General features: G+C 38.4%; 1 long non-coding RNA gene across 1 annotated transcript; it reads left to right on the top strand.

Annotated features, from left to right (window-relative positions):
* Positions 1-5,836: 5,836 nt before the first annotated feature.
* On the top strand, positions 5,837-6,237 carry LOC116412201. The gene is made up of 2 exons (XR_004223580.1): positions 5,837-6,041; positions 6,163-6,237. It is a non-coding gene; the product is annotated as an uncharacterized LOC116412201 (long non-coding RNA).
* The last annotated feature ends 18,654 nt before the right edge of the window (positions 6,238-24,891 follow it).

Here is a 24,891-nt window from a genome sequence, read left to right on the forward strand (position 1 = left end):
CAGTGCTAGATAAATTAGGGGTTTCTGTATTGTTACATAGTTACACAGGGTTGAAAAAAGAATAGAGCCCATCAAGTTCAACTCTTCCAAGTAAACCCAGCACCCACAACCTATACTTACCAATCTATACAAACACATACATAAACTATATATACAAACACTAATACTAACTGTAGATATTTGTAACAATAGCCTTGGATATTCTGCTTGTTCAAGAACTCATCCAGGCCCCTCTTAAAGCCATTAACAGAATCTGCCATTACAACATCACTAGGAAGGGCATTCCCCAACCTCACTGCCCTCACCATGAAAAACCACCTACGCTGCTTTAAATGGAAGCTCCATTTCTCTAAACTAATTGTGTGGGGCCCTTTAACAAATTTTGGTTCGGAAGCCGGAGACATTTACATGTCTTTTATACTGTTGACTGGCAATATTCAACCAATGGGATCAATGCATATGCAGCAGTGCTGCATTTCTCAATGTACTTATTTGCCATCCTGTGGGCAGGGTGTGTTGTTACATGGAGGTGGTCAGCACCCCTGGCTCATGAGGAATTGGAGCAGCTGCAGTGTTGGATATATTAAAAACACATAACTTTTAAAAACTAAGACCACTTAAAAAGCGTTTTTAATGGCATGGAGTCAATACGCATGGAGTCAATACGCACAATAATTATGTCCATTTTTGTGTGACTGTAGTTGCGGCTGCAGTTGTGAATGAGCCCTAATGACTACTAAGGTGAACGTCCCGTTGCTTACAATAAAATAGAAACTGACCTCAGGAGAAACCATTATACCTTGTTATAGCTGGGGGAAATGTATACTGTTCATTTTAAAGAGCCATATAGTTATCACAGATGTGTTTTTCTTCACCTTCCTGTGGATGGATATGGATGAGATCAGTGTAACATTGAACTTAATGGATTCATATCTTCATTCAGCCTCAGCTACTATGTTACAGTGTATGTGAGTATATGATACGGTTTAATGGATAGGAATGTGAGCCCGAAACAGACGCAGTAAAGCTTTTATCGCCTCCTTTTCACCTGTCCAATTGGAGACAGATGTGCAATCTTACTCTACGCATTGTTGCCTCTATAAAGAGGTCCCTTGATGGTCTATTCAAAGTACATCATAAAGTACAATCATTCTGTATTTCTCCAGAATCAATACAACTACTTGAACTTTGCCCCACAGCATACATAAAGTGGGCATTTAGTCAACAGCAGATATATAATGTTTCTATCAGCTTGCCAAGCCGTAGCAGAAGGAAAGCCCTCATCCAGCGACATAAACACGGATATGAATGGAAGCATTGCTTAGTTAGTTTAGATGATTGGGAAGAAGCCTCACCTTTCTAAATGTTACAGCTATGCAACCAAGGCACCAAGATGGAGTTAAAGATGATACAAAACAGGATTAATGTTGTTATGTTTGCAAGTGTTGGGCTTTGCTGGCAGGAGATAGAATCCATGGGTTAGGCCAATCCATATTATACTGTGTCACTCACGTGGGATGTCTGTGATACCACCCTCTTTTCAGAAGTACAGCGTATGGATTAAATCTGATCACAGAGGCGCCAAGAATCCTATTCTGAAATCAGTTCGATTCAGTAAATCTTACAGGATAGGACGTGAGGATGGATTATAAACAATGCCCCAGAGGGGGTATCAGATTCTTTTCTACTAAATATTATTTTATACAGATTTCCTTAGGGCTAGGATTTTGTTACTCACCTCTCCAGTCAAAGTGAGGGTTATTCTTCCTTTGTAACATTTATTATGGCATATAAATTAAGATTGATGTTCAGTAAATACGCTGTTACTGATTGTGATTTATTTTCTTATTAAACTATTGTTCATTAGAGACCGTTTATAATCACCATAGAGAATAGATGACCAAAGAAGATGACATTTGGATTCAGCATAGCACTTGTTAGAGGGTTATGTAGCAAAGATAAAGGGTTTAGTAAATCTTTTATACTGTTGGACTGCCCCTGTTAGGGGGGCCTAGATCAGTAACTGAGGGAGGGGCAGAAGTCCAGTTAGTAAGCCTATTTATTCTCATAGATACACCTGGACACCCACTAGGATGATCAATTAGGTTGAAACTTGTATTTGAAAACGTATTTGCTGCCCTAGAGAGCCTTGGTCCTATGGTTGAACGACAGACGCAGCAATGTTGCGACCTTTTTATTAGCTAAGGAGGGGACTGAAAACATTTGAAACACCAAGAGGCAGATTTATAAAAATGTGAGATTAGAGCTCACCACAGAAAAATTCACCCACGTTCTATTCATTCCTATGGGATTTTTATAAGTGTCAGTGGAAAATAAGTGACTTTTCTGAGATTTATTATGTGACAAAAATAATGCAGCTCTAACTGTAACAGGAAGTATTGTATGAGTAAAAGGCAGAACTCTCTCCGTTAATTGGCTGATGGGGCCTAGCATGTATGTGTGCCTTGGCTGTGTGCACTGTGAATCCTGTGATCCCAGGGGGCGGCCCTTAGTAGATAAAATGGAAACTTTCTATTTAGGATTTCTCACTGGCACATACTACTAAAAAAGTATATCTTTTATGAAAATGGTTTATTTGGGTGAAGCAGAACTTTACATATGAGCTTGTTTATGCAATATATTATTAAAGAAACCTAAATTGTTTGGGGGTATAGTTTCCTTTAAAGAACATATTTTACTTAACTATTTACAGGAAAGAGTTGGTTGCCTCTTTTTCCCATTTGAATATGTGCTCCATTATATTTTTTACTTCACAGCAGACAATGGGGCTAACTTGGGCTGGTTGCAAGCTCAGCAAACTACTTAATGATGTCCCTTCTGGGCCTATTTGAGTTTGTGACAGCATTACCCTAGCACGGCTATCTGCACCCTCTGTCATTCTTATACATACTGAAATGTACTGTACTGAAAGAGCGGAAAAATTGTTTTCAAAATACATAATCGGTTGTACTTTTAAAGAATAAGAAAAACATTCTCTATTAGTAACAACAAGTCAGCAAGAGTTGAGAAGACTCCAGTTGCTACTATATTTTTATATCAAATGTAATTGTTCTGTTAAAGAACACCCTAGTAAAATAAGTGAGATTTCTACCTTTTAAGAGTCATTCGGGAACCTTTAACCCCCCCCCCCACCCAATGAAATTATTGCACAGCCTGGCACACTTTAGTCTAGGATTTTGCTTATCTGCAATATATTCTTTGCTCTGTGCTTCCAGCAAGTCATTTTTACACACAGATTTTTGAAATATTGTGTTTTTAACTAATCTGGTTCAATTCTGACATAATGAAACACATAATAAAAACATAATTCATTTTTTATTGCATTCTTTCTTAGAGCATCGCAGATTGCTATTAAAAATCTGTCTGTTTTTTGGCGCTGAGCCCTGTTATTTCATATTTAATTTATGAACGCAGGACACCAACTGACAAATCGTCTTGTATGTTTCCTACATTATTTATCTGACGCCGATTGATGGGTTTCTATTGATTTTCTTTTTTACTGCTCGTAAATAAAGAAGGAGGATTGGAAAGAAGGAAATGCAAAAAAAAAAGGGTTATTTAAATAGCATTATTTACTGAAATACCTATGCATTGATCATATGCAACCAAGAAATGAGGAATATGCGCCAATCTATAAACTCAAAGGGAGAGTGCCAAACAGATGCATCAAAAACATGGATAGAAGGGAGGGTGGAAACTGAGCAAGAGAAAGGGAGCATGGAAAAGAGATAAATAGAATAAGAAAGGGAAGAGGTGTTAAAGAAAAATAATGAACAGAAAGACTCAAAGGGCAAGAGAGATTGTGTGAATGGATAATAGTGAATAGGAAGGCATACTACAGGTATGGGACCTGTTATCCAGAAACATTAAATCAACCCAGTAGGATTGTTCTGCCCCCAATAAGGATTAATTATATGTTTGGTGGGACCAAGTTCAAGGTATTGTTTTAGTATAACAGAGAAAAGGGGAGTATACTGGGGAGGAAGTAAACTAAGGAAGAATGAGAATTGAGGAGTGAGTAAAAAAAAGATAGTGAACTAGGGAGTAGTGAGAGTAAGAAAGAGAGGAACTTTTAAAAAAGCAGAAAGGGTAGCAAGGAGAAAGAGAATGAGTGAGAAAGAAAGGAGCTTAATACAGGAGAGAGACAGGTAGATTAAGAGATTAATGTGCGTGGGAGAGGAATAGTGAGAGACAACACCCTAATTCTCATTAGTAACTGACACTGAGGGATGGATTAATTAAACACACTGTCTAACATTTTTAGATATTTAAATATGAAGAAAATACTGTGATACAGTGAGATCGAGCATTATCATTAAACATATATCATCAATATAACACAATATTTAGTACACAAGCCTTCCCAAAAGAATTTAATGTAAACATCAAAACTGACACATCACGTGACAACAACAGCCTAAACTAGTTTGAACAATTCTAATTATTCTGCCTAAGCAAAATAAAAAAATCTTAAGTTTATAACGTACTTGCTTTCTATTTAATCTCCTCAGGATCATGGAATAAGATGGGGCAAGCTCCAATGAACAAAGGCACAGCAAGTAATCAGCATTTATCAGTGATTGTTCTCCTGCAGTTAGAATAATAGAAGTAAATATCTGATGGGTTTAGCCCAGTGGCTGATATTTGAACAGTGTCAAATAGGCCCAATCTCCAAACTATTCACCCTGATGCCCTCACATTTTTATTCTCCTTTTCTCTTTTGTTTAGATACTATAATCCAGGGGTGGCCAAAACGTTGATCGCGGTCCACCAGTCGATCCCCCATGGATTTCTGGTGGATCGCGTCGAAACCGGGAAATGCGGAAGTGCAGCGGGGATGCAGAAGTGCGGTGCGTTTATTGGGTATGCATACGTACGATGCGTTGTGTATGTACGCGGGGAGGAGTCAAAAGTCGATCGCCGGGAGAAAAAGTCTGGGCACCCCTGCTATAATCTATCCTTCCAACTCTTTCTCCTCTTTATTCCCATATAACTATAGGGAATGGCCATGAATTATACCAAATGGTTAGGAATAGGAAGGCACACTTACTCTGCGCACAACAACATTTTCCTGGTATACTGGTGGGACAGTACAACACTGTATTTGACCCATGTTACCGTATCATTCTAGAAATATGGCTAGTATATTATCTTTACTTTTTAAATACACTGGGGTGTTAATACAAACCTGTGTTGGCCTTACATACAGTACTGTTGACTGTGTCCCACCTAACTACAAAATATCCATTGATAAATTATTTGCACCAGCTCAGCACAGGGAAGCAAATTTAACCAATCACATAGCTGCAAAACTGCAGCTTCTAGAAAAATAGCATAGTGATTGGCACCTATGTTCTGTTCAGAGTCTACTGTATCCAGTGTTAGACTGGGGTACCCAGGACCCTCCACCTAGGCACCACTATCTCCCACTATTAAGTCCCTGACATCAATCAGGCCACACCTCCTGTGAAAATGTATAAAGTTGGCTGACTTGTGGGCAGGGGCAGAACCCAACAGGCCCAGAAAACTGTTATCCTGGTTGGCCAGCCCCACCCTAGCTGCATCCTTTTGACAAATGACACCTCTTTATGCTTATTTATCACAGTAAAAATGGTATTGTGTAACCTAAGCCTGGGATATTGCTGAAATGGCTAATCAAGTTTCTAGTAATCACATGAGCCTATTTTTTATTCATCATTTGATTTAATGTAATTTATATGAGGTAGAATGTATTGTGCTAGGAAATTAGGAAATGTGGATAAATTACAAAAAACAAAATGTGTTCAATATATGTCCTCCCATTCTTACAGAGCATAATGTAAATTCATGGAAGGGTTTATATTATCCTGGTTAATGGGAAATTATAAACTGATCCGCCACTGTCATTGAGAAGATATATAATCCTGATCAGGTTCATTATCTCCTGCACTGTATGAGCATTATCCATACGGCATGAAATGAACAGAGACCAATGCATATTTGGAGCTTCGTGGAGATCTAATCAGGACAAGAGTAAATTGGTAAATGTACAAACTGCTTAATTTGATTCTGTTGTCATTTGATTAGTGTTCTTATTAGCTATTCATCATTGTAATTAACCTGAAATTTTAATGTTGTTTTCTGTTTTATCCCTCTCATCAGGACGGAGCAGATGAAAAAGCAACCAGACCCTTATTAATCAAATGCTAAATCAAAATAAATCTCTGAATAAAATAAGTCGTGAAAGTACAAATATATTTCTGAGAGTGAGACGGATCTAACACAGATGTATCTATGGCTCTTTGCCTTTTCCATAAGTTCCTATTTTTACATCTCTGTCTTGTATCTTGTATAATTATTTAATGTTTTGCTTTGCTTTTAAATGGGGGTCACTGACCCCAGCAGCCAAAAAACGATTGCTGTTTAAGGCTACAATTTCACTGTTATTATTTCTTTTTTTTACTTAACCTCCTATTCAGACCCACTACTATTCATATTTCAGTTTCTCATTCAAAGTACTGCCTTGTAGCTATGATAATTTGGACCCTAGCAACCATATGGCCGGGGCACCGGGAAAAAACCCAGTGGTTCCCAGAGGCCCAGTCCTTCCCCTGATGTATTATCATTTACGTGCGCAAAGGTGAGGACTTCGGGCCTTTGCCCCTGTGGGGGGTTAGGGGGCATGGCGGGGGTGTGGTGGAGGCCCCTGTGGCAGGTGCGGAGGACGCAGCCAGGGCACCCTAGGGGGTGCGGGTGCCTGGGACGGCAGCCCCGGTGGGACCTGAACCCCCCAGTCCGGCCCTGGGTCCAACTCTTCTTGGACTAAAAGGACCAACCATCCTTCCAACTTAGTGGCATAAATAAAGATATAAAATGTGGCAACCTAGTGACCCCAAACATCTAGAGTAAACTGGGGTTCATATTTTGACTGTCATGCGTGTCTAAACATACAAATATGTTGCACTAGCTGAGGCTTCCTAAATTACATTTTTGCTCTGCAAAGTGAACTCTACTATAATGCACACAATCAAAAGGGACAAGAGTCTAATGACAACTTAGGGTTTAGTTCTTTAACAGGTCAGCAAAACATAACTATATTAGCAGGTTCAGAGTTAGGCACAAAGTACGTGTGCACCAAAGTACATAAATCACATGTACCTCTGTTTTATAACATAGCCCAGGGATCCTTAACCTTTTGAGCCACAATCAAATGTAGAAAGAGTTGGGGAGCAACACAAGCATGAAAATTGTTTTTTGGTTGCCAAATAAGGGCTGTAATTGGCTATTTGGTAGCTCGCTGGTATGATTCTTGAAATAGCTCATATTCTAATTACACTTGGACTGTAATGTAAGGTAGCAATGCCCCCTTTTTTGCCCCATGCACCCATTAGTAAACGTTTATGAATGTTGGATATAGTCACCTCTATAGCAAGCCCCAGCGCCGGATTTGTTTTCCGGGCGCCCTGAGGCTGCCCCTTTTCGTCGCCCCCCCCCCCCTCCACCCATGCCAACACATGAACACCCCAGCCGGGAGCGCACATGCGTGCGCGTATATTTAAACTTCTATATGGAGCAGCGGGGAGAGTTACCCATTGGTCCGTATGGGAGCAAAATTTTAAATTCCGTTGCGACAGGGAGGCATGCCGCCCCTAAATTTGTGCCGTCCTAGGCCCGGACCTTTGTGGCCTCTCCACAAATGCGGGCCTGCCAAGCCCTTGCTTATTTGTAACCAATGGAGGAAAAAGAATAGCACATGATTTACTTCTTTTATATCTCTTACTTAAGGATTCTGAATATTTGAATCTGCTCTCTAAACAACCTATTTCAAATCAGCAATAAAGACAACAAGACAAGTTGTGATGCCCTTGAAAGCCCTATACAAACTGAAGAAATTGTTTTAAAAAATCAGGCACATTGTCAGGGTCATGATAGGAGGCCCATTTCACTACAGTTATGGGATAAAATGTAATGGTTATATGGTTTGCTTACATAAAAGTGGATGTGGGATTTCTAATCCACAAGATAACGATTGAAGGCAGCAAAAGAACACAAATGAGGTATTTATATTGCTATTGCCTTGAGGAGGCAATATCTATTTAAACTCAGTGAAAGCAACAGAGATAAGGTCATTAATAGCTATTGTTTTGCAGCTTAGCATGATAATAGTTTAAGTGGTTAATGACATTTTTATGCATCGTCTGTAGATGGTCGGGAAAAGAATGATACGGGGGAGGGAGAGAAATTACAGACCAGAAGAAAATGAATGAAGCCACATTAGCCTTTTCAAATAAATGTGTCTTGTTCCATGAAAAATATTAACAGAAACATCTCATTCCAGAGAATGGGACCTGTCAATGTCAATTGACCGGTAATTATTAATTTTTCATTAGGATCCATTTATGACATGCATTAAAACCAAGATGAATGGCAAAGCGTTGAATCAGGTTGGGAAAGATGTATTGAACTCATTTGTCATCAATATGGCAAAGATTTTCTTAAATATATTTTTCCTTTTTCTTTAGTTGAAAAATAAGAGCATTCCCTTAAAGTGACACTGCTAATAAAATAGGGGTTTGTTCCTGACAGAAAATTATATTGGCCTTTTTGGGTTCCTGTGTGGTTTGCTTCCTATATGAAGTCTATAAAAGAACTTTGTGTATACAGCATCTATCTTCTGGAAGCATTAAGAGAGTCCATGCATGTAGATTTAAATGGGAAATAAATCCTAAAAAATGAATAGAGCTAGAAATGCCATTATTTATATACCAAAGTTATTGCACCAGCCTAAGGTTCAGCGTCTCTATAGTAGTAATAATTCAGTACAGGTATGGGATCCCTTATCCGGAAACCCGTTATCCAGAAAGTTCCAAATTACGGAAAGGCCATCTCCCATAGACTCCATTTTAAGAAATTAATTTTAATTTTTGAAAATGATTTCCTTTTTCTCTGTAATAATAAAACAGTTCCTTGTAGTTGATCCCAACTAAGATATAATCAATCCTTATTGAAGGCAACACAATCCTATTGGGTTTAAATACTTTTTTAGTAGACATAAGGCATGGAGATCCAAATTACGGAAAGATCCCTTATCTGGAAAGCCCCAGGTCCCGAGCATTCTGGATAACAGGTTCTATACCTGTACCTATACCTGTCACAGGGGGCCACCATACTGGAGTTTTATAGAAGTGTCACTTACATGCTCAGTGGGCCACCATACTGGAGTTTTGTAGAAGTGTCACTTACATGCTCAGTGGGCCACCATACTGGAGTTTTATAGAAGTGTCACTTACATGCTCAGTCCTTGTGGCCCCCCAAGACTTTCCAAAGCCAACATGATTTTTTCTTTAAAAATCATTTAAAGCTGGTGTTCCTGTTAGCTGAAAATGGCACTGACCCGGGGTACTACCACAGGGCACTGCACTGCAATCCTTTTTTTTTTCTATCTAAATCTCCTCTGCCTTTTGGTGTTTTTGTGCAGTAGAGTGAAATCTACATTTGTACTGCTCACGTGTACCCATCCTGGGCCATAGAAAGGAATAAGGAGGTGGAAGCAGATTGCAACATTGTGCTCCTACAGAGTACCCCAAGCTGCTGCAGTTTTTAACTAATAGTCGTCCTACCCCAGGGTATCGGAAAAGAGATTATAACCTCTTAAAAACATCTAAAATCATTTTAATACATTTTACTGGAAATTAGGCAGTGTATATCTAATATTTGAGGGGAAAGTATAATAGTTTTGCTGTTGGAGTGTAGGTGCTATAGGTGTTTGTGATTTTGTATCATGTATATTTTCTTCCTTGCATTACATTTTTCATACTTTTCTTACTTTGCACCATACTTGTTTTCAGGAGCATGTTTTGTCATTTATCTAAAGAAGAACATATGACTCAGGCCAGAGAGGCACAGGGAATAACAATTCCCATTACAGAAAGGTTTAAATGGGTCCAAGTTATTGGATAAAAATGCACCATTTAGGAATAGTGGATATTATACAGGAAAGTGGGAGTAGATTGTAACAAGAAGCAGACTTATAGTTACATGGCAAGCAAGACCTCAGTCTCCTGCATCATTATAACATGGGGGAAATAGACAGTTCTGTTTAAGATATTACTCTAAATTAAATAAATGTGTAACACTAAAAGAAATGCAAAATAGCAAGATGATAGCGTGCCTCCAATAATATTCTCCCTGGTAATTTAGAAAATGAGCTCCCATTGAGAAAGATTTAACACTGCAGCGTTCGCTAGGGTTTTAATTAGAGAATTATCGTAATCAAGTTAAATGTTCCAAAAATAACCTATAATGAGCTCTCTTTAAAGCACAAATTAAAAGATATTCCAATTCATTTACAATTACCAAATGGGATAATTTTTAAGCAACATAAAAATGGGGATTATATTTATAGAGGAGTTATGTTTATATAATTGTTTTTTAGTCAAATGTGAAATGTGGCTTTTTGGGAATATTTAGGTTAATGGTGTCTTCATCAGGCGTTTGCAGTTTTAAGATCTGATAAGGCCGTGGATTTAAAATTCATGCTCATCATAGTTACATATAGTCAGTTTGTATTGTAAACACACTGTCCATCAAGCGTCAACCCCCTCATCTTAACTTACCTGAATTAGGACATACAGTATATAGGAAGATGTTAGAAGTTACCTCTACATATTAGGGTTGTCACCTTTGCAGCAGTTGAAACCCAACAAAGGGGCTGGAACCAGTGGTGTAACTATAGAGGAACAGGCCCCATGGTTGTGGGGGGCCTGTACTGTGGGGTCTGATCCTCTATAGCTGTAATAAATTCCTGCTCTCTTACCTACCTGGTGTGAGCAGCCAGGGGGTGGGAGACACAAGCGGGAGGGCTGGGTAGGTGCGCTCTGGGCCCTTCTATAGTTTTTTCTGTGGGTTGATGGGCTGTGTCATTGGGGGGTGGACACATGATGTCTGGGATGGGCTAGCGATGTTTGGGGGTGGTGCTATGACATCAGGGTAATTGACATTTATTCAGGTAGTAGGTTTTGAACTGTAGGGCCCCTTAAATGGGTGGTTCATCTTCAGGTTAACTTTTAGTATGTTATAGAATGGCCTATTCTTAGCAGATCTTCATAGTTTTTGAATGATTTGCCTTCCTCTTCTGACTCTTTCCAACTTTAAAATGGGGGACACTGACCCCAGTAGCCATATTGCTTTGTGAGGCTACAGTTTTATTTTTATTGTTACTTATCTTTCTATCTAGACCCATCTCTATTCATATTCCTTTCTCTCTTTCAAACCATTGCCTGGTTGCTAGGTTAAACTGAACCCTAGCAATCAGATAGCTGTCAAATTCTAAACTGGAGGGCTGCTAAACAAAAATCTAAATAAATAAAAAAATGAAGACCTATTGCAAACTGTCTCAGAACAGCACTCTCTACATCATACTAAAAGTTTATTTAAAGGTGAACAGCACCTTTAAAAATTGGGCTGTCTGGTTCAGTTACCTAAGGGTGGCAGGTTGGCAGTATATATGCATGGTCTATCCAACTATAAATATTGCTTATTGGTATCCAACTTACTAAGAACAATAAGTCCTCTCTATGTAAGAACTGCTGCAAACCAACAGCTGATTAATATATGAAAAAACCCAGTGTAGAAGGACCTGCACTCCAGTTAATTAGTGAATCTTTAATAATTATATCTGTGTATCCAACATTTCAGCCCACATTAGGGCCTTTATCCTTGATGGTGACAAGGGGCTTCAGAAATAACAAAGGCTGGTGCAGTTTTTAGCAAACAGGAGCACTAACCCAGGGTATCAGGTAAGCAATTATAATCCCTGGGACATACCTAACATTTTTGCACCTCCCTTTAGTTCTCCTTTAATACTAGTACATATATTCATAATGCTGCACACACATTTGTACACTGGTCCTTTAAAACTTTGGCCACATTCCCATGTGAACAGTGTTATCCGCAAACCCAGGACTGCATGGGCCCAGATGTCCACAGTAAGTTATATGAATAAAGAGGCATAAAGATCAGCAGAATAGAATTTTAGGAGTACAGATGAGAAAGAGAAAGCAACCTACTGGAAATGCCGGAACCAAAATCAATTAATGTAGGCAAATGCACTACGGTCTTGTTAGTCATAACAACGATGAACAATCTACTGCATTATCCTGTGTGAATGATATGTTTGCTTGTCCATTGATGGGTTCCAACATAACAGTAAATACATTTAAAGCTTTTCACAATAAGCCGTTTGCTAGAAAATTAATTATAGTTAAGAATCTATTAGTTTCCTCATAATTTACAGATATTTACATTTCAACATGGATGGCTGTAATTGCTCAGGAAGGACCTGAGGACACAGGCATCGATCTTTGTTGGTGGTTATGGCGTTAATAAAACCAGCTGAGCATCTGAAATAAATGTGACTACATATGAAATAAGACCTACTTCCTAATTCTGTTAGGATCTTGGAACAACCTAAGGTAGCATCACGTATCGCTATTACTGAAATTATATTACATTATAGAACAGGCAATGCTTTAAATATACACAGTGTTGTTTTATTATCACAGAAAACTCGTTTTGAGTGCTTTTCTTTTTACTTTTTTGTATGGTGTGAATATAAGGCATAATGTACCCCCTGTTGTAAAATATAAGAATAATTGAAGTCACCTAGAAGTGCCATCGCCATATAAAGGCACAGGTCAGAGAGCTTTTATGTATGCATGTATTTATTATTTATTTATTATTAATACGAAGATGCAGGCAGTGCTGTATTTAAGGCTGGTGCCCCCCCAGGCAGGGAACCTAAGTGTGCCCCCTCAGCTTGCAAACAGTGACGCCCTGTGAGGTTGCATGTGATGTCATGTCCACCCACAACAAGCTACAATGGGCCAAGTACCCCAAGCAAGATTATGTCACTTCTGGGTAGAAGCATTTAAAGGATAATAGTGTGTGATGCTGTATGTATTGACACAATGTATTAGCAATCTGCAATTACCTCCCTGTTTAGGGTGGCAGCAGCTCCAGGTAGCTCATAGGTTGCTAGGGCTTATTGCAACTGATGCAAAACTTGCAGCTTGTATTATATTACCCCTAAAGTGCTTTTTTTGCTGATACTGTCCCATTATTAGCCTGTATTTCTATAACTAATAAATCACCCAGATGAGAAATTCATATAAAACTGCATTACTTGTCCAGTACCAACAATAAGCATCTGAAAGTAAAACTCCTTTGCTATAACAACTCTGATGTAAGCAGGGGAAGTCCTAGAGCTCACCAGAAAACCTTAGACCATAGGCTCACTCTCCAAACTATTTTTCCTCCTTTCCTCGCCCCAACCTCTTTATTCTCCTAGTCTCTTTTGTTTACATGCTAGCATCTATGCTTCCATCTATTTCTCCTCTTTTTCCCATACAGAAATACGGAATGACCATAAAGCAGGCCAAATGATTAGGAGCAGGAGGGCCCACTGACACCTGGGCCCATCGGGAGTTTTCCTGGTATCCTGGTGGGTCAGTCCAACAGTGGCCAAGCCTATGCAAATGAAACAGTCTACTTGAAAGAAACCAACAGCAGAAGGCCAAGTACAAAGACAAGAGGGCTCATTTATTAATTGCAAGGTACAGTGCTAAGTACAAAAAATGGACACCATCCTCTATATTTTTGCATTTCTCACTATGCCTTCCCACTAGGGTTGCCACCCGTCCAGTTTTGACCTGGACAGCCCTTTCAAAAACCGGGTTGTCCAGGTCTAAACTGCCTGCCCGCTTTTCCAAATTAGGAAAACTGGGCAGTACTCTGCAAAATTGATGCAGTGACCAGCCAATGATCGCCACATCATAGCTCCACCCTGTGATGTCACCATCCACCATCATGACATCCCGGTTCCGTCCAGTGATGTCTCACCATGCCCCCCCGTCTTGCGTTATAGACGGTGAAAGGTGGCTACCCTACTTCCAGCCTAGAAGAATTGCATGAATACTGCCTGTGTTTATATATTTATGAATGGTGGTGAAAAGGGGAGACATAGGTGAGCCCCACTACACATCCACTAACTTGTGCATTATTCTGGGAGGTAGGTTGCATTGGGTTCTTACTATCAACCTTGCACCCATATTAGCAGCACTCTGCAGATTTCTTTTTCTGGCATGATGTACATAGTGCAGCCGGACCCTGGACAGGGGTGCACATTTGCTTACTACTCTTGTAATTCCTTTCAAGGAAAAAAAATCCTATTAACTTAGTTCCAATAAAGAAGGCAAACATGGGATTGGTTGGTATGCACTAGTGGAACACAGCTAGCTATGCCCACATTACTACATGCCCTTTCTTTACATTCCAGCTGAAGATCACTTTGCATTTTTGTTCAGTTGCCACAGAGACTACAACTGTTACCGGGAAAGAGGAGTTAACATGCAGAGCAGCAGCTGAAGAGCATTTTTGGTTCATCAAGATAATGGCAAATTTGTGTATGAACCTACTAATTGCTTATAGGTAATGCACATCATTACGATGCCAGCTCATTTCCACTTAGTGTAGATGAGGTGCAAATTACCCTGGCACAAAAGAGCAACGATACATTTCTGCATATATATAATCCAGGGACTATAAATACTTGGCAATACCTTGTCCATTATTAAAAATATGTGTTTTCTTTTGTTCTTTTAGAATGAAATAAATTACCATCCTCCTTTCAATTAGAACTTAATACTTATTGGCAGTTATGATGCATAGCTTCATTAGTTTAGGTTTTGGGTACTGGCAGCAGATTGCTGGTAGGGCTCAGGGTGCATAATTAGTTGTCTTGCACCCCATTATTTATATTGCAGGTGTTACTAAAGCACGTGTCTGTCTCTCTTTTCCTGCTGTGATTTATTTATTGTCCATCTATCTGTATAAGCTCTGCCAATAATTTAACACCTTTTTGGACTGCAATACTTTGATTTTGTGTAGAAATGCAAAATTTACCTTGGGTGTGAGTTTGGCACTGTACAGCACACATAAATTGTCTATGCCCATATTTCCTTTGTGGAAAAGGGAAAAAAAACTGGATTACTGATGTTAATCAGAAGGTTAATAATTTGACCTTCTTTGGCACTCTAATCCCTTTATCTAGTGATCACCAAACAGTCGCTCATAAGTAACATGTTGCTCACCAACCCCTCTGATGTTGCTCCCAATGGCCTCAAAGCAGGTTTTCATTTTATAATTTCTGACTTGAAGACAAGATTTGGAGGCATCAAGACCAATGTGTACTGTCAAGCATAGCCTCCTGTAGTCTGCCATCATCATTGGGCTAGCAAATAACCAATCACAGCCCTTATTAGGAATTTTTATCATGCTTGCGTTGCTCCTCAACATTTTTTAGGTTGGGGACCCCTGCCTTTATCTGACACTAGCAGCCTAGGGTACTGTGCCCAGCTTAATATAGCCTCTTTAGGTTTTCCAGATGCATAGCAGTAGCAGGAACATTTAAATAGGGTTTCATATATTGCCATCCCAACAATAAAGTAATCATTGTATTACTTCCATTCAGTATAATGATTTGCTGGGTCACACATAAGTTGGGGGATAATAGGGGTGGCAGGAAGAACACATACAAACCTCTCTGCACCCCTCATGAATACAGCACCGTGAATGCAGCCAGTATCGTATTTATGGACCAAATTCAAGTATTTGCTCTCTGTTTTGAATTACAGAGACCTGCAGCAATTCTTCTACGTGCAGGGAAGGGCCCAAAGTACAAGAAACATGGGGGATTACAATGATTTTTGATCTCTGCACCCTGTCATGTAGGTAGGTAATAACCCCTAACTATTTATATATTGGATGCACATTATGGAAGCAAAATTCTACCATTATTACATAGTTCTAAGGAAATCTATAATGTGAGCTGCACTATTTTACTATCTGCCACAAAGTCTAGCTGATGCAGACTTTGTAATGCCTACAAAAAACTTATAGATTCCATCATTGTCAGTTCAATATTGATGCATACGTGCATCCATTTAGCACACATAAGAAGCTGTGGGGGATAGGGATGGGCAAAATGATTTGTGAGCAAAACTTCGCTCACATACGAAGCACTGGGGACAGGACACGCAGAAAATTTCAGCACGTCCTGTCCCCACTAGGGGGCGCACGTCAAAGAAAGCGACGCCAGTGTCTAGTGGGGACAGGACGTGCTGAGGTTTTCTGCACATCCTGTCCCCAGTGCTTCATATGTGAGAGAAGTTTAGGTGCAGCATGCCATCCTTACATTTGTGCCGCCCTAGGCCTTTGTTACAAATCCGGGCCTAGGGCCATTGCCCTTACAAAAAGGGAGTATCACAATTTACAATAAGGCTGTTGTCCCCGTATATCAGCATGTGTACAAGCTTTCCATCCAGGGCATATACTGTTAATATGATTTTAAGAACTAAATGTGTTTATTTTTCATTTTGCATTTCTCCCCAAGCTTATAAAGCTGTATTTGCATTTTGCCTAACACAGTTCTTCATACAAAACATTAATCTGGTAAAATAAAAAATACTCTACCTTATATACACTTAAACCTTATTATTGGCCGCAATATTGTTTTTATTATGAGGCAGAATGCGTTTAAGAATGAATGTCCAGGGTATAAACAAGAGACAAACATGAGCTCATTTCCTATCTCACCCTAACAAGTACTGATTTAGATCTAGAAATAGGCCATCTCCATCATCACATATAAAAGTCAGGCTCCAATTTAAGCATTTATGGAAGGAAAGCTTAACATGAAACATGAGGTTCTTCTGCTTGGATATGTTTATTGTCCTAAGTATGACAAATGCTGTTTCGGAGCAGATTCTCTTATGTTGATCTCCTTAGAGAAGACCAGCAGGCAAAGACAAGGGATGACTGCAATGGTTGCAATTATAAAATCTGGCTCTCTCACAGTTTGTTAGGAAATACTAAAAAATAATGATCTTTCAATATGATGAACTAACAAATACAGCCATTCAATCCTATTTTCAAAGTATGTATTAAAGTTGTACAGGTATGGGATCTGTTATCCGGAAACCCGATATCCAGAATGCTCAGAATTACAGAAAGCCTGATTTCCTTTTTCTCTGTAAAAATAAAACAGTGCTTTGTATTTGATCCCAACTAAGATATAGTTAATCCTTACTGGTTGCAAAATAATCCTATTGGGTTTAATTAATGTTTTATTGATTTATAGACTTAAGGTATGAAGATCCAAATTATGGAAAGACCACTTATCTGGAATACCCTTGATCCCAAGCATTCTGGATAATGAGTCCTATACCTGTATTTCAAATTTAGAATTAGCTTTAATTGTATTATTCATTGATGCCAGTGACCAATGGAAAAGATGTCAGACCTTGGCACAATTGGTTCCAATGTGCGACAAAATGTTTGTTTATTTGTGGTAATTTTGGTGAATCAGATGCAGTTGCAGTAGGTGCAGCACAGTTATGCCAAGTACATTGCCTACTTATGAGCACCATGACACTGGAAACAATACTATTGGGTTTAATTAATGTTTAAGTGTTTTTTAGTCGACTTAAGTTTGGGGATCTAAATTACACGAAAACCCAGTTTCAGAACATTCTGGATAGCAGGTCCCTTGCCTGTAAATGTAAACTGTTGTGGTTTTACTTTGCAAAAGGCATTAACCATCTATCTGTTTGAATGGGCCTCATTAGTACTGAATCAGTATCAGAATAGCTCAGATTTTTTTCATTATTATTATTATTATTATTAACATTTATTTATAAAGCGCCAACATATTCCGCAGCGCTGTACAATAAGTTTCATGTGACTTTACACAAACCATCCATTATACATAGATTGCCTACACTGCTTTAAAGTTGTCTTTGTGCTTTACAGCAGTACATAATTAATTGGCATTATTATTCTCTACTACAGTAAGTTACTGCACTCATAATAGGTATTTGTATTTGATTTGTGACTTTTCCATGATTTATGGGGATTTATTAAAGAAAACCTTATTTTCAACTTTCTATTTTTATTTAGAATCTGAAACTCCCTATTATGATATGAAAAGTCCAATTCTTTGAAACTTCAGACCTTTACATCTATATCTATCTATCTATCTATCTATCTTTATTTCTTTGTATTTAGGACTATTGGGACCCTAATTTAATTATGCATTTTATTACATTTGTTTTTCCAATTTCACTCATTATTAAATAATCCAAGTTGGTTTGGCTGTCGGAGTTGGAATAATGATCGCCTAGAGAAGACTGTAGACCAGGCTGAGAGTCAGCATTTTGTTGCACCATAATATTATAGGGATTATAGGCAGTTAGGGGGGGTTCTTTTTTCCCATAAAAATGATCAATGCACCAAAGCAGCGTAGGTGGTTTTTCACGGTGAGGGCAGTGAGGTTGTGGAATACCCTTCCTAGTGATATTGTAATGGCAGATTCTGTTAATGCCTATAAGACTAATAAGACTAATATCCTATGGAAAGTGATAGTCCTTGTACTGTGTGGACTCCTGGGTGCAACAGCATTTGTAGCTGTTTTCTACTGTGGCTGGTTCTTAAAAGTTCTTAACAGCAATAGAAATATACTGTATCAAAACACATATTTAAATAAAACAGTTTACTCCACATATTTCTTCATATAAAAATCTCATCAATACCTAAATATCGTGTGATATGTGTAATATAAGTTTACAGTCTTCTAGGGTAAATTAATGTAAAAATTAAAGGGGTAGTTGAAATTCTGATTTAATTTTATATATTTATATTATAGCTTTTCTTCAGGTCTTCAATGGGATTGTCCCTGCACCAATAGCACCAATCGCCCTATAAGCATAGAGCTTTTAGTGGTTTAATGCTGTTTATTGCTTAAAACAGTAATCTTATTGCTTGCCCATTTGTCTTCTATAATAGGAATTCTTATTGAGCATAGTGTTTTATTTCTCTAATCATATTTATTATCATCCTTTTCATAGGAAAGTGATTAAGAACAAGAAAAAAGAAATCGACGTGGAGAAGCAAATGGATGAAAATGTTTTATGTAAGTTAAAAACTAAGGGGTTTCTACATAAAGGAAAGGAATAGTTTTTCCTTGTTGATATCTTAGGGGAAGATGAGGAAGGCAGGGGGGGAGGCATAGGAAAGACAAACTCAATGCCTTTATTTGGCTCATAGGGTATAAAGAGAGAACACCTAAAATGATGCCATTGTGTATTTATCTGCAGGAGGCACAGGGCATTCTTCATCTTTTTGTGTCTTTTTATTTGTTTTTAAAGTTATTTATTTTTAAAGTTTCTCTTTATTTGATGTAACACAGTGAATATATAGTGGATGTTAAGGTATCGGATAAAACACATCTTAGTTTGCCTGGCACTGTATATAATTATGCAGGTGATCCCCACAAAACTCCCAAGCATTCTTACTAAATATTCTCATATTTGATCAAAATGAATACAATTTTTTTAGACTGAAGAACAAGCAGCATTTGCACCCAAAGTCCTTAGGGCAACGTGCCCCTGTATATATTGTAGCATGTAACCTATTATATCCATATGACTGTTGACAGATCTCAATATAGTAAGTAATTAAAACTATTTTCTTTAATTGCAGTGAAAACTCCAGATGAGAAGGATACCGTCAAAAATAATGAAAAGGGAAGCACCTTTGTGTTATTACACTAATTTGTAGTGTGTATTTTATCTATGCTGAATAAAAGTTATATTTTAATGGGGAACTTTATCTTAGTTATCTAAGAATGGGAGGTGCATTTTTATGGTCATACTAGTTTTTCAAGATCACACATATTCCTGTGCCTGTACTGATTTATCTGAAACTGAACCAACCTTTGAAATATGCTACATGGCCCAGTGATGGTGATTATTGCACTATATATGTATAACTTTATTTACATGTGTATTGAACCGGTGAATTTTTTTTTTGTTTTAGCAGTTTGATTTTCCTAAAGATTTAGCTACCGAAGAAAACACTTGTACTTGTCATGAATGAAAAGGAAAATAATTTGAGTTCAGTGACCATAGAAATAGAAGAGGCTCTTGAAAATATGTTGAGCAAGAAAAGGTTGTTGTTGGAAAGAAAAAAGCAAAAAAAAAAAAATGAAAGGTAGAATAAAAAAAGGATAGCAAGGCAAACAAAAAAAGGAAAGGAATGGACTGGTAAAGATCTTTAGACCTTAGACCAGGACCAGTGATGTTGTCATTATGTTATAATCCCCAACATGTACAGCAGTAAATATCTGGCCCACTCTCTGGTAACCAGTTACCTATGCAGGGGACTGGGATGGGTATTAATTGGGGCATCTGGGGTGGGGAGTGGCTCTTTGATTGCCACCACAAGTAGTGGAGATGTAAATGCAGTGTATGTTATTGCACTGAGAGGGAAGTGAAGCAAGAAGAATCAACCTTAACATCACTGCAACAAAGTCTTAACCCTTGTTTCTCCCACCCCCTATAAATATATAGTAAAATATAACCTTTTAAATCCATTTAATTTGTGTATTATATATTTAATAATATACCCTGAATCTGGGTTGAACTACATCAGGAATGGAATTCAATGGTATACTCTAAAACAAATATTCCCCTCCAATCTATTGGGCAGCTTTCAGCTTAAATATATTAGTGGAAACATTTGTCAGGAAATGTATATTACATTATTTTTCTGTGTGAAGCAAATGCACAAGAAATAGATATTAAAGTTAAACATTCACCTTCATGCAGAGAAACATAATTTGAAAAGGTCTAACTGCAGGTAAGGATGGCAATCCAGTAATAGATAACTTTTTTGCTTGGGAGTGCTGAATTTTTATGCTCCGGGCTGCTGTATGTCTGCAGGAGCTATTTATTTAAAGGCAGAGATGGAGCACAGTGAGCTTTGTATAGAAGGTCACATGACCATGCGTCATTGTGACGTACGGGGGACTGGAGCGTGCATCAGAACATTAGAGTGATGAAGAAGGAAGAGTTTGCCTATAGAAATGCAACAGTGATGTGATTGAGCCATCATTGCGCTCAGTTATTTCTTCTGATGATGTAGGTTGTGTAAATGATGAGGCTATTGGGGTCGGTGACCCCCTCTCTGAGTGGGTGTTCACATTTCAAGATTGTAAGCAGTGTAGATTTTAGAGGTTTGTATCTTGTAATCCTTTTAGTATTTTAATGGATGTACATTAGGGTTATAATGGCACTTTTCATGCAGCTTGTATAAAGCTAGCATTAGAGAAGCACTAGTTATACCTATGCATTGGCCATGGCACCATAGAGATGGAACAGAAACAGGAACATTGTTACATACAAAACACATGCATTTAATGCCACATTGGTATCTTAAGACATGTACTCAGACTCAATATCTTACAACATAATTTAAAATGTAAAATATGTTCTGCAGAGAATCCGCAGAAACTGTATTTAAAGGGATCAGGATTATGTTTTTTAATTCTTTAGGTGCGTCTATTGATGAAGGCTGCTGTGTGTCGATAGGTGAGCACTTGAGCATGATTTATGGATGAACAAATAGGCACTCTATCACTATGTGCAAGAGCAAAGAGTGGCTTAGGGCACAAGTACCTTTAAAGAATGATATTTTATTGCATGACTGCAACTGCTCTTGTGGTAGTTAATGACACTTTCAATCTGTCCACATGTTCTTACCTGTAGGAAGATATTGCACTGTATTTGTTCTTTCAAAGGCAAAGGATAAGGAGGCTCTAACCCTGGTGGTTTAAGAGTTAACAAAGAGCTGATGTATAGTGGTATGTATTATACCAATGGGTGAGCTTATAACATTTTTGTTCATGTATCCCAGAACAACGCTGGACTGGGCTTCTAAGGTCCATCAGGAATCCATTTGTAAGTTACTCTTTGATTAATGGGAAGCCACAATAAAGATTCAACAGCGGAGGGGCCATTATCTCTTGGGTAAGAGGAAGAGTAATTTAGCAGTTTATACACACTGGCAGTGGCCAGAGGTAGGAGTTAAGGAGGTCAGTCCATTTGATCTACCAATGACTTGGAACAAATACAGTAGATAGCTTTTATAGTATGGGTGAAATGCTGAATACTGAATTGAAAAATGACAGCAAGAATTCTGATTGGATGTTCCATTTAGCTATAGAATTCCTAGCAGGCATTCTTATTATGATAAATTAAACTAAGTTGGGGTGGGCTTTATATAACATATTTATATTCAGGTATAGGATTCATTATCCAGAAACCTATTATCCAGAAAGTTGCGTAACATATGAAAAAGTTGTGACGGCGACTAAAAAGTCGCAAAAATACCTATCATTACGAAAAACGCATTCGGACGCCTTCGGACCGTTTGTGGATTAGTAAATCTCCCCCTAAGTGTTAATAAATATCGAATTATATAAGTTATTTGCAAAAAATACAATTTTTTTAGGGAAAATACAAAAAAAAATTCAGCATTTATTTTACACAGCTTTTTACACCATTGTTTTCAGCGCATTTGTTGTACATGGCATAATAAATAGGGCCCTATGGGTCAGTAGGATAATCAGGGCAATAATTCCAACTCATTGTGCCGGTGCAGGGAAACTGACATATGTTACTTGCTAAAAAGACTCTTTCCTGCAACAGCTGATGGGTGACTCTAGGGTGACTGATAGCTTTCTGCTCCAGTGACACAAAAGATATGACAGACGAATGTCATTAGCTAAGGTATTTGCAGAAATTCTTGTTTAAAGGTCTCTTGAGCCCCTTTATGCCTTCTCCCTGCTTCTGCCACTTATGATACGCTGGCAAGATTTTGCTCTACTGTCGGCATCTCTGATTAACAACAACTCAACCAATTCAGGCTGGACAATTTTCATTATAAGTTTCCAAAAATATTCAGGTGTCTGGTGAAGGAGGCAGTGAAAAAATTTGAAGATTAACATGGATAGGTCTTCTGTTTATAGTGGGAAATAGATGCCCGCTTTGCACTTTGTCTTTCAACAACATTTTTCATTTACTATTTAGGCATAAATTCATATCATTGAGATGGTTTTTCAGAAATTAGAATCCCAGTTGCAGCTATGGTAAGGACCACTTGGCACACCTGTCATGCCCAATATCAGAACCTGTAAACTGCGGGGTGATTAGAGACAACTTTGTGTGTTTGATGCTATGGGGCCGATTCACTAAAGTCTGAAAGTGCTATTTATAGCATGTGTTAAAAATATTATCGATCGATTATTAACAATCGATTCACTAAAAGGACACTTGTCTGAATTAAGAAGCGATGTTAATGTCGTTATTTATCTGACAATATTTTAAACCGTGCAATATATTTATGCATTATTTCATAGCACGCAATATTAGTGCACACTATTACACATGTAACCATTACTTTCTGAAAACTAGCGTTATGAAAATTTACCATTTCCTCTAGGATGCATCACTCTAGGGCCAACACATACTTGATCCTCTTCTTCACAAGCCAACAAAAATCCGACTGCAAACTCCATCTTGTCTTGCCAAACGCTCACGAACCGCAATGTTTTTTGAGTACCGCTAAGTATGTGTTAATATTCGCACACAGTTTTTCTGTTATTTTCCGCCGTGTACGTTATTACCTGTCGCGCACAATATATTTCGCCACATGCTATATTAGCGCACGATTTTACGCATGTAACCATTACTTTCGGAAAAATACTGTTCTGGTAATTACCATTTCCCTGCAAACTGGAGGCTACATCACTCTAGGGCCAACACATACTTGAAAAAATCCCACTGCAAAGTCCATGTTGTGTTGCCAAAAGCTCACGAACCGCAATTTTCCTTAAGTACCGCCTGCCCCAAGTAGGTGTTAATATTCGCACAGACTAATGCGATATTTAGCGCGTTTAACACTTCATATGTGTTTGTAAATCAAGCTTCGGGATTATTTCTATGCACAAATTAATGTAATGCGCTAAAAATAAGGCATTGCAGCAGCGCGCGATTTAACGTATGCGATATGCGTTTTGACGCATGCAAAATTACTTTGACGAATCGGTCGTTATTTATTGCATGCTTTTTAAGGCAAAAAAGCATGCGATAAGCATTATCGCACTTTAGTGAATCAACCCCTATGTGATAAGCGTTAACTACCTTTAGTGAATCGGCCCCTATGTCTTTAGCAATGGAATAACAAAGCAGACAAAACATTCGAGGCTGGAAATGGCCTCCTCACTCATGTCCTTCTCTTCAGTTATACAGCTGACAAGAAACATCCCTGAGCTGCAATATACTCAACCTACATTAATAAATGGTCGCAGACTGGAACCTGTAAATCAAGACCAAAATTCAGAGTTTATCACCCTGGAGTCCAATGTGCTCTTCCTTTTTACTGTTTCCTATGTTAAGAATTATGTTCATGTTTTTGAAAATCTTTGGATCTCAGGTGCCTCATTTAAGCTGCTCAGTGGTGCAAAGCACAACAACTGAAAGCATATTTGCATCCATTGAGAAAAGAAGTTGGGCCATGAAACTGTAAGGGGTTATTTACTAAGTGCAAGGCAGAGTGCAAAGTACAATAACAGGCACAAACCACCATGTTTTTCCTGTTTGCCTCTTAAATAGCATTTTTTCTAAATTGCCAATTGTATTTCCAAATGGAACACAGAGACCTCCATGTGCCCCAAGAATAGAGTGCTGTCTGTTTGGGATGCATGTAAGGCAGTTATGGATCACCAGCTGGCTAAAGCCATTACAGATCTCTGTACAACCTACCCTTTAGCCAAAACACTACAGTTACAGTACTAATTCAATACTCCTGAGTCCGAGGTCTGGCTGCACTCTGTACCTAGTACCAGATTGGAAAAGCTCTCGTAGTGCCAACTACTATCATTCAGACACAATGTGCTCTTCTCTTGAAGCAGGGCAACCATGTACTTTATACTGG

Source organism: Xenopus tropicalis, chromosome 7, assembly GCF_000004195.4.
Source record: "Xenopus tropicalis strain Nigerian chromosome 7, UCB_Xtro_10.0, whole genome shotgun sequence".
Classification (NCBI taxonomy): Eukaryota; Metazoa; Chordata; class Amphibia; order Anura; family Pipidae; genus Xenopus; species Xenopus tropicalis.